Source organism: Alexandromys fortis, unplaced genomic scaffold, assembly GCF_014885135.2.
Source record: "Alexandromys fortis isolate MF-2015 unplaced genomic scaffold, M_Fortis_MF-2015_v1.1 scaffold_7, whole genome shotgun sequence".
NCBI lineage: Eukaryota > Metazoa > Chordata > Mammalia > Rodentia > Cricetidae > Alexandromys > Alexandromys fortis.
Window position 1 is genome coordinate 15,947,071 of NW_026067920.1, and position 14,836 is coordinate 15,961,906.

Sequence of the window (14,836 nt, forward strand, 5' to 3'; positions counted from 1 at the left end):
AGAGAATTCTCAAAAGAAGAAGTTCAAATGGCCAAAAGACACTTAAGGTCATGCTCAACCTCCTTAGCAATCAGGGAAATGCAAATCAAAACAACTTTGAGATATCATCTTACACCTGTCAGAATGGCTAAAATCAAAAACACCGATGATAGCCTTTGCTGGAGAGGCTGTGGAGGAAGGGGTACCCTCATCCATTGCTGATGGGAATGCAATCTTGTGCAAACATTTTGGAAATCAGTGTGGCGGTTTCTCAGGAAATTCGGGATCAACCTACCCCTAGATAACACTTTTTTATGGTTGCATATTTTCCTTCGTACCTCCAAACAGTCCCTTAGTAAATGGAGTCACGTTGCAAGAATAGAGATAAGAATTTAACTTACCCCGAAACTTTATTTCAACTCACATACACGCAGAGTTGAAATATCTATATTCCAAGTCAACTGAAAAATTAAAACTTGTCAAAAGAAAATTAAATGCTATTATTAGTAGATGCTACTGAAAATATAAAATTACTTTATTAAATATTAATATGAAAGACCTGCCATTGTTCTCTGTGCTCAGATTGAAAAATGTTAGTTATTTACGTCTAAATCCTTAAGATAAAAGCTATATCGTGCTGATTTTAGTTACAATTTAATACAATTTTGTTTTAATTTTGAAAATGAGAAATGGATGTATCCACATAGCTAACATTCCAGCATTTTTCAAAAGTCCGAGTTCAATGTTTCATTCCAATTTCAGAGCAAGACTTCGGTATGAGTCCTTGTAAAATATTGTTAATTACATTATACTAAGATACTATAAGGAGAGTAAACACTCTCATCTCAAAAAAAGAAAATGGGGGCATTAAAAAGAGGTATAGGGCTAAGACAAGATTGGAATCTGTCAAGGCACACATGACATACTGTTATATACATCTCATGTTCTAAGCATGTCCTGGGATTTATGTGCTCCAAAGAACTTGGGCAGCCAGTAACCATGTTTTGACATTTAAAGTCACATGGCCTCTTTCCTGGCCTGTTTGTCATGGTTTACAGGTTTCTTTAGTCAGTATTTCACAATTCTATTCTCTCACACCATAGAGTCCAATATAGTTTCAACCACACTATCAATGCTTCATGAATATTAGTCTCATGGATTGGCTTCCGCCTTCCTGATCCTGTCAAGTATTCTCTGACTTCTCTGGTTTTCCTTTGGTGTCTGCACAGAAGTTTCTCTACAGCTTCACATTTCTTACATTCTGCATTCCAGTAAAACCAGTTTCATGCAGTTGATGCCAAATTGCGTAGTGTCTGACTCTGCTTTCAACATGGCTGCAGTATATGTAGTGAAGAATACTTTAAGGTGGTCGTATGTGGAAGAAGCCCCATTTTAAAGAAAAAAACCTTTCTAGTCTTGGAACCTATGGCTGGAAAAGTAAACATGTTCCATTTATTCCTAAACTACAAGCTCTTTAATTCTTGTTCCTTGGCTTTTGCATCCCTATTCTCATTATAAACTTGACTTACATAGAATAATAAGCATATTATATCATCCATCATCATACTTTCTCTACAAGATAAATACATAAATCATCTTTAAATTCATATTTCTTCAAAATCTCAGCACAGGGACAAAACTGTTGACAAGCTCTGTACCACATATAATGTGCTTGGTCTTTGGTTCAACTCCAAGTAGAGTCTTCATTTCCATCTAAAATCTCTTGAGCGTCAAACATCTATTTTACCTGCTTTGTTATAGTCAGTCTGTTCCCAGCTCCCACTAGAATTTATTACTGATCTCAGCTTATCACTTTCTAGAATTTCTTTGGACTAATTAGTTTTGTAACTAGTTCCAAGTGCTTAAAGACCTCATCATTGTGTGTTGTTTTTGCTCTTTTGGTTTTTTGAGAGGCCCTCTGTAGGTAGAGACTACTTGTTAATTCCAGGATGCCCAGACCTGAAATAATTATACAGAAAATATTAATTAATTACAAGACTCCTTGGCCAATAGCTTAGGTTTCTTACAAAGTAACTCTTACTTTTTAAATTTGTTTTAATTTACATTTGTTTTAATCTGTATATTGCCACGTGACTGTGGCCCACCTGTAAGGTATCATCCAGTGTCTATCTCCTTCGGCTGACTCTGCCTACTTTCCCTCTGTATCTTTTCCAGCCTGACTATATTCTGTCCTGCTATAGGCCCAAGCAGCTACTTTATTCATTAACCAATAAAAGCAACACATATACAGAAGGACCTCCCACATCAGTCCACCACCAACCTCCCAACTAAAGCACTCACAGAGACTTATTCTTAGTTATGAATGCCCATCCTTAGCTTGGCTTGTTTCCGGCCAGCTTTTCTTAACTTTAAATTATCCTTATTACCTTTTACTTCTGAGCATTTTTCTTTCTCTATTTCTGCATATCTTACTTTACTTCTTTCTCCATGGCTTGCTGTCTAGCTGGGTGTCTGGCCCCTGATGTCCTCCTCTCATTGCTCTGTTGTTGCTCTTATTTTTTTCCTTGTAGATTTCTCCTTCTGTTTACAACTCTCTGCCTGCTAGCCCTGCCTATCCTTGCTCCTACCTCCCTATTGGCCTTTCATCTCTTTTAGGACTTTCAGGTGTTTTAGACACAGCTTCACAGAGTAAAACAAATGCAGGGTAAAGAGAAGTAACACCTCAAAATAATTATTCTCCAACACTCATGAGCAGCTTTAATTACAGCAGTGTCCTCATTTCTCTGTTACCAATCTTAAGTGATAATGCCACTTCTTGTCACTATAACACAGCTATTTAACAGAGCAATGTAAAAGGAGGAACAATTTCTTTGGTTCATTGTTTCAGCACATTGTCATGTGATTTTTTTTCTGAGTCATTGTAAACTGGAGCAACATGGGAGGAGCAGAAATGAAGAGCAAAGTTGTTCACTTTATGGAAGTCATGAATTAGGGAGGAACACAGCAAGATACTGAAGGATACCTCTCTTATGACCAGTTTCTTTCAGTAAAGTCTCACCTCCTAAAATGTACAGAACCTCTCAAAGTAGCACTACTAGTTGGGGATCAAGCCTTCAACATGTACTGGAATTTATAGAACACTGCACAACAAACACTCATAAATGCAAGGAAAGTGAAAATAGCTCTTTGCTTTTTCCAGAGCTTGACCTAATCTGTGAAATAATGCCAGGAAAAACCAAACTTTTGGAAAAACACAAATGTTAGCAATTGACTAGAACCTGTTGGAAGGGATAAGACTACATTCCCAAGCAATAGCAGTAATCTTCTAAGGAAAAGGAAGGTTTTAATCTTAATTTTATATACAAAGGCAAATCATAATAGATCTTTATACTTAAAAGAAATGTGTGGCTCAGAGGGCTCAAAACTGTAAAAGAAGAACCTACTTCCCATGCCTCCTCCTGGACAAACCTTTGTCTTACTTTACTTCTTTCTCCATGGCTTACTATATAGCAAGACAAAGCCCCACCTTCGTACATGGTCCCAGCGGTGCATCTAATGAGAGACAAGTCTTCCTCTTTACCATGACATCGATAGAGCTTTGTGCCAGAAGACAAGTCCCCATCTTGACCTCTTGACCTCTTTTTTTTTTTTCCATAGATCTCTATATCTATTATGCAGGATCCAAAATCAGCAATTCTGTCCTAGTAACAATTCTGGCCCCCACATCAGAAGACTCCACTTTTGCCCATTTGACTCAGAGTGAGTTCTGCCACTCTTTGGGACAAGGATCCTCCATCCCTCAAGTGGTTGCAGAAAGTATCTGATGTTCACAGAACAGGGCTCTGCCCTGGATTCTGTACATGAGTCAGCATTAATTATCATCACTATGGCTGAACCTGCACTCTGGGATATTTTCCTAAACTGTTGAAGAACCAAAACAAGCAAAAATTGAGGACAGAGATAGGACTATCATCTGATAATTTCCTCCTTATTAATTTTAAATTCCTTTATTTTCTTCACTGGAAAGAAATAAAAATGGATAATATGAATATAGAAACAATGTCCAACATCAAGGGCCATCAGACCATCAGAGAAATAAATTTAAAACTACACTGAGGTTTCATTCCACAATGATAGTTATTAAGTAAACCTATGCCACTCACAAGATGGCTTATTGAGTTAAGTTGCTCACGTCAAGTCTGGTGATCTGATTTTGAGTCCTGAAACCTACAAGTTAGAGATAGATAACCAACTGATTCCCATGAGTTGTCCTATGATATACATACATACACATAAACTAAAATAAATATTAAAAACTTACAAAATTTGGAGCAAGAGAGGTGACTCAATAGTAAAGAACACATTTCACTTCCAGAAGAACAGAATTCAAGGCCGGTAACACTTTGATTTCTTCTTATTTTATGATCAAATATTTGGTATCTTCAATAATGGAGTCTTACCATAGATTTCAGGTAGGCAACAAAAATAATGGTAATATCTCATTTGATTTACCATATCACAGGGGGGTCTCTGGGATAGTCTGGACCAGCAACTCAAAGGGGGAATACAAATGCTTAAAATTAATTTTTACATTATTTACATTCTTAACTAACCAGAATATACAAATTAAAAATACTTTTAAGTACAAGAACCCTCTCTACTATTGCTTGCAGTCTTAGCTGAGCTCATCCTTGTGGAATTGCCATAGTGCCCGGTTTCTTCCTAACTCCATAACTGGAGTTATCCATTATCTTTTTTTCAAGATACCTCTTTCCTTGCTCTCCCTCTCTGTTCCCAGCTAAAAGTCTAGTGTCAGTGAGTTCCTACTAGCTCAGGTCAGTTGTCTCTGTGGGTTTCTTCATCATGATATTGACCCCTTTGCTCATATTATTGCTCCTCCCTCTCTTCAACTGGACTCTGGGAACTCAGCCCAGTGCTTCACTGTGGATCTCTGCATCTGCTTCCATCAGAAGAAATCTGAAACTATTAAAATTCCACAAGGATTACCCCAGCTAAAACTACATGTATTTGTTCTTGAACATTTCCTTAAGTGTCTTTTGGCCATTTGAGATTCCTTTGTTGAGAAATCTTTGTTTAGATTTGTAACCCATGTTTTTAAATTGGATTATTGATGACTACCCAGATTGTCATCATAGAACTTTCATTCAGTAACTGATGGAAGCAGATGCAGTACCAGAATTTATCTCTAGTGCATGAGCTGGCTTTTTGGAGCCCATTCCTTATGGAGGGATATCTTGCTCAGCCTAGATACAGTGGGGAAGGGCTTTGGTCCTGCATCAACTTGATGTTTCAGACTTTGTTGACTCCCCATGGGAGGACTAACTCTCTCTGAGGAGTTTATGGGAGATGGAGTGGGGAAAGATGGGGGATGCAGGAGAAAGGGAGAGAAAAAAGGAACTGGGATTAGTATGTAAATGAAAGGAGACTGTTTTTTTTCTTTTTTTTATTGAGAAAAGGAAAAAAACATTTCCGTCTCCTCCCAGCCTCCCATTTCCCTCCCCCTCCTCCCACCTTTCTCCCAGAAAGTAAATTAAAAATAATTTAAAGTATCATTTTGACTAAACCAGAATGGTTGGAAATCAGGAAAATAAATGGCAGTAAATTCTATACAAAAATCATTTCAAAATGGATCAATGACCTTAACCTAAAATCTGACAAACTAAAAGTACTGTGGAGAAACATAGGGAATAGATATAGAAAGCGTTATAGGAATAGGCAAAACATTTCACAGGAGGATTCTAATAGAGGGGAAATAATTCTCCAAATCAACAAATGAGACTGCATGAAATTAAAATGTTTATGCACAGTTAGAGAAAAAAATCAACAGAGTGAACAGACAGAATGGGAAGCAATTTTGATACAATTATACAGGGCATTGATATTCAGATTACATAACAAACTAAAAAATGTAGATATCAACAATATAAAGCTGCCAGTCAAAAAATCGGTTTACAAAGTGAGCAAATAGTTCTTAAAGAAGATGTGCCAATAAATATTTGTTTGAAATGTTTAACAAATTTGGTCATCAGGGAAATGCAAATTAAAACCACTCTGCGATTCCATCTGACCCTAGTCAGAATGACTGGAATGTTGGAACAATGAGCATAACCTTGTGACTATGATTCAGGTGTTTCTTAATGTGTATGGTGGCTTTGCAGCAGAGAAAGGGATAAAGGAACAATTTTTAGTGTACTCATTATAGCTCCAGAGCCTTGAGTTTTAGAGGTATGCCTTGTAAGTGATTTTTATGTCTATGTCAGATCACAAAAAATGCATTTTATATATGCTTAACTTCTTGTTGAAGAATAGTAACCTTTACATCGATATATGTAATCACAAATATTCTTACATAAGTATATATGACTATTCAAATACAGTATGAGTTCTTCCTGACTGCAGTGCACTTTTCAAGCAATATTCAGTAAAATATGGAATTTGTGTAGGTGAGGACCATTCCAATACAATCTTCAGTTAAAGAATGACCAAGAATATTTCCCGGTATGCAGACTCACAGGCAGACTGTGCTGTTTGGTGTTTCCATTGATTCCTCATCCATGTAACTTTCTGTCTAATTATTCTCAATTTTCCATGAAGAAGATACAGTTCAAAGTATTTTGTAAGTACTTTCCCTTCCTGTTCCTTTTAACCTCAACACAGGTATCTAAATGTATATGTATTTGATTTACAAACTGAAAGTATCATAAGGTTTTATTTTCCTTTGCCAACACACAGTCAAAATTTCTGAGAAAGCAATGTCCTTTCCCATTTTATAAGCAATTGTTTAGCATTCTATTTTATGATTCTTCATTTTCTGATAAGATTTAGTCATGAATATGGTCATGCGTCAAGGGAAAATCTAATTTTGGTTTTGTAGAAAATGATAATTATCACCATCATCACTCTTCAGGAATATGTAAGCAAAAGCCTAGTTGTGAAGTCATTAGGATGACTCCACAGGGAAGCTGTGTCTAGTACTCATCTGTTCAGCCAATCCATTAAAATCCCACCAAGTGTCTCCCAGTTCCATTTGCACACAATTAGGAACTGCTTTCTAATAACCTCTAAGAGGCAGTCTAAGGATTATCATTATCTACCTCTCCCATCTTTTATCTCATTTATTTCTCTCTTTTTCTTTTTTCTTCAGTTTTGCTAACACTTGTCCTCATAATACAGGGCCCTATTCCACTGCATCAGGTCCCCCAGTACTGGTATGATAGACTGGTATGAATCACTACACTAGTCTTGTATATTCAGTAAACATCTACCGGAAGCGTTGAGAATTACATCCTAGAATCAAAGAGATGATATGAAGAATATGACTAGGCTAACATGTTAAGAAGCAAACAACATATAATGGTGCATATGCTCTTAAGAGTATTAGAGGATGGTATCAGGAGTGAAAATCTCCTTAAATCAATCTGCTGAAGGACAAGAATTTTACTGTGACACCCAGATGTAGAGGGTTCAGTCCAGAAGGCAGGGAGGGTATGGCAACTCAAGCAGAACAATTAACACCATGTCTTCCCAGGAGTCAGAGGAAGACAATGTTGGTTGATGAATGCTTTTTGCCCTTTGGCCCTTTGATTTTGGATGAGTCTTCAACATACTAAGTGGTGCCACCATATTTAGGTTGGTTCTTTCTCTTTCAGGTAAGCTTTTGAATTAGAAATGTCTCAACAGACACAGAGGTGTGCAAGTGTGCCAGACCAATCTCCTTGGTGATAATAACCACTGTCATGTTGACAATGAAGATCAACCTTTATACAGCTGTTTGTGAGGCCCTCTGTGCAACTGGAGCTTTCCAGAATTCTTCAGATATTATATGTGGGCAGTAAAGGATGTAACCTAAGTGTATGTAGTGAAAGACTAGTCTAGTGTCAGAAGTACTTAATGAAGCAGAGAGTCTGTAACTCTAACACATAACAGCTGGAAACTGTTATGTAAACAAATTTAAAGAAGTAAATTAAAGATAACCTGTTGCTGATATGTATGACAGGTTAACAAAATGTTTGAGAAAACGCAGACAAGGGCACAGAAACAACATGGGAGAGTTTCAGTCAGGAGACTTACACAAATCATGAAGAGTACCGGAGAAAATGTAATTAGACTAAATAAGAACGAGAGTTTCATTTGACATGAAGTTTGAAATTGGTCAAATTTCCTTGTAAAGGAAGAAAACACAGAATCTTTTATGAGAATCTGGGCTCTTGAGGCAGATGGTAGGGACCTAAAATTGCAACACACTGTGACTGAGAGGACCTGGAAAGAAGCTGTCTGCAGAGGCTGATTAACCAATTAGAATATCAATGACTGGAGAGGCTTTGATGCTCCAAGTCCAGAGGCAAAATGTCCTGGAGCATCCTTAAGGCTCTTGGTGAGCATTTATCCCCCCTAGGTATATTACCTAGCATTTTTGTGACCATTAAGTAAATCCGTTGGAATATAGAAACAGATCCCAAGTTTCCACCATCCTAAAGGCTTAAGAATGTTGTCAGATGGGGACCTTGGGAGAGGTCTGAACGGGAGGAGAGAGGCAGCTAGAGGAGCAGAGAAAAATGTAGAGATCAAGAAAAATCAAAAAAAAAAAAAAAGAATGTTGTCAGATAGTATCTAGGGCTATGTGAGGTTTCATTGCTTTGCTGCATATGACCTGCCCTATGTACCTTACAGTGTATTAAGAAAGAGTCATCTTATGGTGTTATTTGATCTGTTGCTATAAAAGTTCATGAAATTAATACCTCAATGAAGCATGCTATTTGAGTGAACCTTATATCTGTGGTTCTGGACAATGTGCACTCATATTTGGTGGCAGAATCAGTCATCTTTTATTGTTTTGTGATAAGAGCTGTTTCTTTCATTGATAACATCAACCTGTTAGCCTGTTGACTTCCCTCATGAAACAGGGGAGTGTCATTTGCTGGCTTTGGGGACATCCTCTTTTCTGAGAGAAGTACTCCTGGGACCCAAATCTGTATGCCTCCTACAATAAAAATAAAATACAAAAAAAAATCTGTACTTATAAAGAGAGAGTTTCTTCCTCTCCCCTTTCAAATTTGAATATTTTGTTAACATCATACAGAGATAATTAAATAATTAGCTTGATGCCCACTTGCTGTTCATTAGGCTGTGTTTCCTTTTTATAAAATTTTGAGGACATCTGCATCCAGTCTCTATGGAAACCCTATCTTACTAATGAGTAAACATTCAGCTAGAGTCAGGTCTTGAAACAAGTTTGTTATTTTCTCTGTATCTCTAAATAAAAACACTATGATGTCTTGAAAAATCACTCTATTTTTTTCCTGTTTCTGAGCCTATCAACAGAAAGACACTAGAAATATCCCTTTGAAGATCTTATTGTTCTGACTCCATTCATAAGCAGTGGGTTCATGGTGTCTGGTAATCAGTACAACACACTGTAAATGAGTTTAGCCAAATAGACACAGTCCCTTATGAAACATATGTCCTTAACAAGGCACAAAAATTTAGAAAGCCCTGGAAACTTAAAAGAAAATGCATGGTGCTGTGCCATTCAGCCCCTCCCTCTCCATATTCTGGCACAGTCTGCATTATGTAACAAGTTTGTTGAGAAACATCCAGATAAGAATTCTCTTTCTCACATAGCTAATTTCTACAACTTGATTGCTGTGTACAGAAAACATAAATGCATTGAGCAATATGGGGAAATTAGTTCCTTGCCAAAGCATTCCAAGAACATTTGCAGACAGTAAGAAGCTGATAAAGAGACGATCCAGTTAGATGTGAGCATCCTGTGAATCTTACTTAAAATGGTGTGTAGCCCAGGCCTGGGGGTTGAAGAGGGAGTTAGCTCATTCTCTCAAGCTTGTCAGTGAGGGCTATCACAAGCAGATGATTTGCTCATGGTAATTTGTACAGCACTATCAGAACCATGGTTATCAGCTTGTTGGTTTTCTTCCTTTGGGAAATGCCAGACCAAAGAGTGAAGGTTTCTGTGTAAGGGTACAAATGTTACATCACATATGCTGGAAAGCTTTGTCTTTCTCACCCTCCCTCAAAGATCTAACCCAAACATTCTGGAGGAAAAGCAAGCAGCTGTGAAGACTCACAGCATCTGTCCCTTCAGTTCCAGATGATCCCTTAGGTCAGAATCAGGCCGGGTAAACACGTGCTGGTTTCTGGGAAACATTTTGGATATAATGTACACAGTCATCCATGAAGTATTACAGGTCATTGCAATACACTTATTGTATTTTACATCTGGCTTAGGTAAACATCTCACCCTTACCTTCATTATAGATTTATAGACCAAGGTGGATGAACCATGGATTATAATTGCCTTTCAAATGCATTGATGGGTAACTAGTATATCGTGTATGTGTGTGTGTGTGTGTGTGTGTGTGTGTGTGTGTGTGTGTGTGTTCAGTAACTAAGAACACAATTGCTTGTCTGAAACCTCCAAGCAATCTCAGAGAAAAGTGTTTTCTAGAAGCAGACACAATTTGCAAACACACTATGTTGTTTCTAAAAATTTACTGTGTGTATCACAGTGAAAAAATTAAAACAACAGATTTGTGCAATAGTTAAGTTAGACATGCTAAAAAAGATACATGAAAAGTGTTTTAAAATAGACTAGATTTTATATATGTCACAAGATTTGCATAATCATTTTTATTAAATTCTCCGTACTCATTTCAACTTTAAGATTTCAACTCTCAATCTAATGGAGCTCAAGGGGAAGACAGGAGTTCATTTTTCTTTAGCAGGAATCTGCTATTTATATAATGCCCCAGTCTTGAAGATATGAAAGCTAAAGAGAGCTAAAACCATTCATAATGACCTTTGTAGAACTCCCTGCTTCTAGATCAGTGGGGAGCAAATGCTTGGTAAGGTCACCTAATGGATGGCATTTTGTTATAGAAGCCCGAAAAGACTAAAAAAAAAATCATGTGAATAAAATACATTGAGAAGTAAATAGGTCTATGTTTGTTTTACTGATGTGAAATGATAGCTATGCATTATATACTTGAACATTTATTTGTATGGCCCAAAAGGTTTAGAGCATACCCTACCCAGGGAATGGGTTCTCTAGTGAGATCCCTATCATCCCAGATTACATCTGGGAAAGTACAAAGGGTCTTATGCAGATGTTAGCTTAGTGATGTTTCCATCTGACTTTAGGTTTGGGGGCTTCTTGTTCTCATAACTTTCCTGACCTTTCTATTCTGCCTCAAACATAAAGGATAATAACAAAAGAAGTATATTTACCTCGCTTTGGCCAAATAGAGGAGAATCTGTATTCCTTCCTCCTTTTTGAATAAGTGAAATTATAGTATTGATCCAGAGATGCCTTGGAAGGATCATTATTTATACCACCTTCTTGTCATTTTTTCATGTATATCATATATCTTTTTACCTTCCTGTTTCACAGTTGCCTTGAGTGTGTAAATCAATATTGTTCCCCGATTTCTGGAAGTCTTTGTTTTTGTCTGGGCAAAAGAATCTCCTGCTGTCTACTTCAACTTGTGTTAACAAAAACTGACCAAACCATTTACAGAGGAGGTTACTAACCATAAGCATGGTATTTGTGACAGAGGATCTTTCCATCCTGGTATTCATTTGTCTCTGAAATGTAAGGCACCCACTGTATATATCAAAATTGATGTTCTCAGTGATGGACCATGTTCTCTCTCATGTTCTCTCTCTCATTCTCTCTCTCTCTCTCTCTCTCTCTCTCTCTCTCTCTCTCTCTCGTGAGTGACTATCCAAGTCCCTTGCATGGGAACATGTCATCACATTAGACTCTTTTGTGATGGACTAGAGGAGGCCAGAGAAGACTTATACACTTATAACCTGTATGTTGAATAAAATTGAGAAATTTGGCGTAAGTTGTAGGAAATTGCCAGTGAAAACTTCCTGAAGTTACAAAGCAGCATATTGAACAGGATCAAGAATTTTCCACAGTGTTTGGAAAGGGTCCTTTGTTCATCAGTAAAGTTTCTAGTAAGTCCTGGATAATCTTATGCCCCAGCGGAACCAAGTGATGAGGGCTACTTAGAATTTTTTAATGCCAAGCTTCAGACGGGCACAGATGGCGATTTGGTCCTCTTCACCAGCCTTTGGTTATTAATTTTGATTAAAGAATCCTGAAAGATTTCCTGAGCATAGTGGGACAAGGAAGAACCCTGGAGACTGTGATGTTAAGGTTGTCTGAATGAGTAATTTAATTATGCTTTATGCCTTCTTGTCTTGGCTATTTCAGACAGACACTTGGCTCATTTCTTTTTGTTGGAGTCTTGTAGTGAATGACTTCCAACTGTTTCAGATCTGTATAACTAACATAAGAGCCGTAACTGCAAGGTTAGGTTTGATAGGAATTTTGTGTTTCTTTTCTTTTCAGATGGTGGCATGGGAGCACATCATTTGAGAAAGCTTATGTGTCCTTAGATGAACAGTACAAGAGCAAAATTATCCAGCTGTTTTGTGTTGATGTGGCATTGCCTAGCAAACAACAGGATTCAAAGATCTCAGTGAGGCTGCTGGTAATGGCTGTACGATAATACCCGGCCCTAGCCAGTAACTATTATTATCCGTGGGTCACATGACCTAAGGGCTACAGAGATGCTGCGCTGAAAGTCTGAACTAGCACTACAAGTCAGTGTTATGTTTTGTGTTTAGTGTTATGCCAGGAATGTTAATGTAAGGGAGGGATTAGATTATGTGAGCAATACAATGTGCCTTCTGAAATGAGACTCTGAAAAGTTTAGATATTCATATGACTGACACCTGTCTGGCAAATAAACACAGTGATTCCTTATAGAGCAGAATCTAATTGGTCTTAACAATAAAAACCCAGAGTCAGATATTTGTGGGTGAAAGCTGAAAGATCAGAGACGCACAGCAGCCAGCCACTAGTTCTTACTTCTACGAAATACTCAGACTGAATGGAGTAACCTGTCCCTACAAGTCCTCAGACTGAATACCATCTCCAGAAAAACCTCAGACTGAATCCTGAACCCCTGTTTCCTACCACCTTATATACCTCTCTCCACCGAGGCATACTACTGTCTGTCTCCATTTCTCTAGTGCTGGGATTAAAGGTGTGAGCCACTACCACTTGACTCTGTTTCTCTTTTAGACTGATTCAATCTTGTGTAGCCCAGGGTGACCTTGAACTCACAAAGATCCTTCTGTCTCTGTCTCTGTCTCCTGAGTGCTGGGATTTAAGGTGCATGCCACCACTCTCTGACCTCTATGGCTAAGTAGTGTGACTAGCTCTGCACTCTGATCTTTAGGCAAGTTTTATTTGTTAAAGCACAAACAAAATATTACTACATTTTCTTATGCCAGTGTTAGCTTAGATGCTTCTTCAACTAAAATAATCATTGATAACAAAGTCTAGAGACATGGGACCATCTCTTAGCTATTATATATAAGATATTTTTTTCAGGAAGTGAGTGTCTACCTTCTAATTTTTTTTGCAGGTGGTGAGTGTCTACCTCCTGTCTATCACGGATGAGTGGCTAGCTCCAGCATTTTCATGAGGACTCCAAAAGCAATTTTCCTTCTTCTATGTATACTTAAGGGTTTTCTTGAATCTAGTAAGGCCAGAGAAAAATCATTACTTAGGTCTTGTTTGAGCTTTTGTGGAGCCTTATTATGAAGAACCAAAAATAAATACTCTTCTTCTGTTCCCCATAAGGACTCATGAAAACTTGAAAGGTTTAGCTATGAACCCAACCTGGGCAGGCTATCCAGATAGGATAGTAACCTCACATTTCCAGTTACTGTTTAGTAACTGGAGTGCCTATATCTTAGAGGTGTGTGTGTGTGTGTGTGTGTGAGAGAGAGAGAGAGAGAGAGACAGAGACAGAGACACAGAGACAGAGATAAGTATCATAGCATTGGAGTTAACACTCAACTCAAGAACTTTACCTTTTGAGAAGATATGTCTACATTCTGAGGCAACTTGTAACTGTAACACTCAATTGATATTTGGGTGGAGGTTTCTTGATTGGAGGGACAGATAAGCAGATCATGAAAGCACAAAAGAAAGAAGCGATTGGGAAGAAGTTGTAGTGGCAGGAGACTGAGCAAATGGGTAGGTAGTGTCTAAGAAATCCTAGGACAGGACAATCCAAGCTGGTTTCTGCCTCACCTTGAGGTCAAGTCTCAAAAACAAATAACAAGATAAACAGGATACAGAAGAAAGTATATTTTTTTTTTAGTCTAGTGTTATGAACCAGGAATTCCCACTGGGAATTTATTCTAACAGGGTGTAGGCATTTATTACTTAATAGGACAACAGGGACTTAAGATCTTACAGAAGCCAGCATATTCTATTGTTCAGTTATTGTTTGTTTGGTCTGCTTATATATATGCAATCCAAGAAGAGTCACACAGATATAGTAAAATAATGAGTAAAACTTAAGGATGAGGACTTGTGTTCCTCCTTTGGTTTCCAATTTGAGGGGCTGTTGGAATAATCTACTAAAGAATTTGAAGTTCTGCTGGGTGGAGGTGGTAGTTGTCTTTAATATGACTTGAGAGGCAAAGGCAGGTGGTTCTCTGTGAGTTTGAGGCCAGCATGCTCAGCAAAGTAAGTTCAGAAGTTACAATCAGTGACTATCCAGAGAAACAGGTGTAGCAGGTCTCATAGTGAACTTATAGAAAAATAAAGAGCTCCATAGTAGTGGATAGCTGGGCATATGTGTGGTCACAGGGTACTAGTAGAAGCTTTGAATCAAAAATTTAGATGGTGCTTAGCTTTGGAAAAGCATTTTTACCTAGCCCTGGAGCAGGACATTTACATAACACTAGAAATTTAAATTTTAAATATTTAAAAAATTATTTAAAGAGGTATTTTCTAAGGTTCACACCAGAAGGCATTTGGTGACCT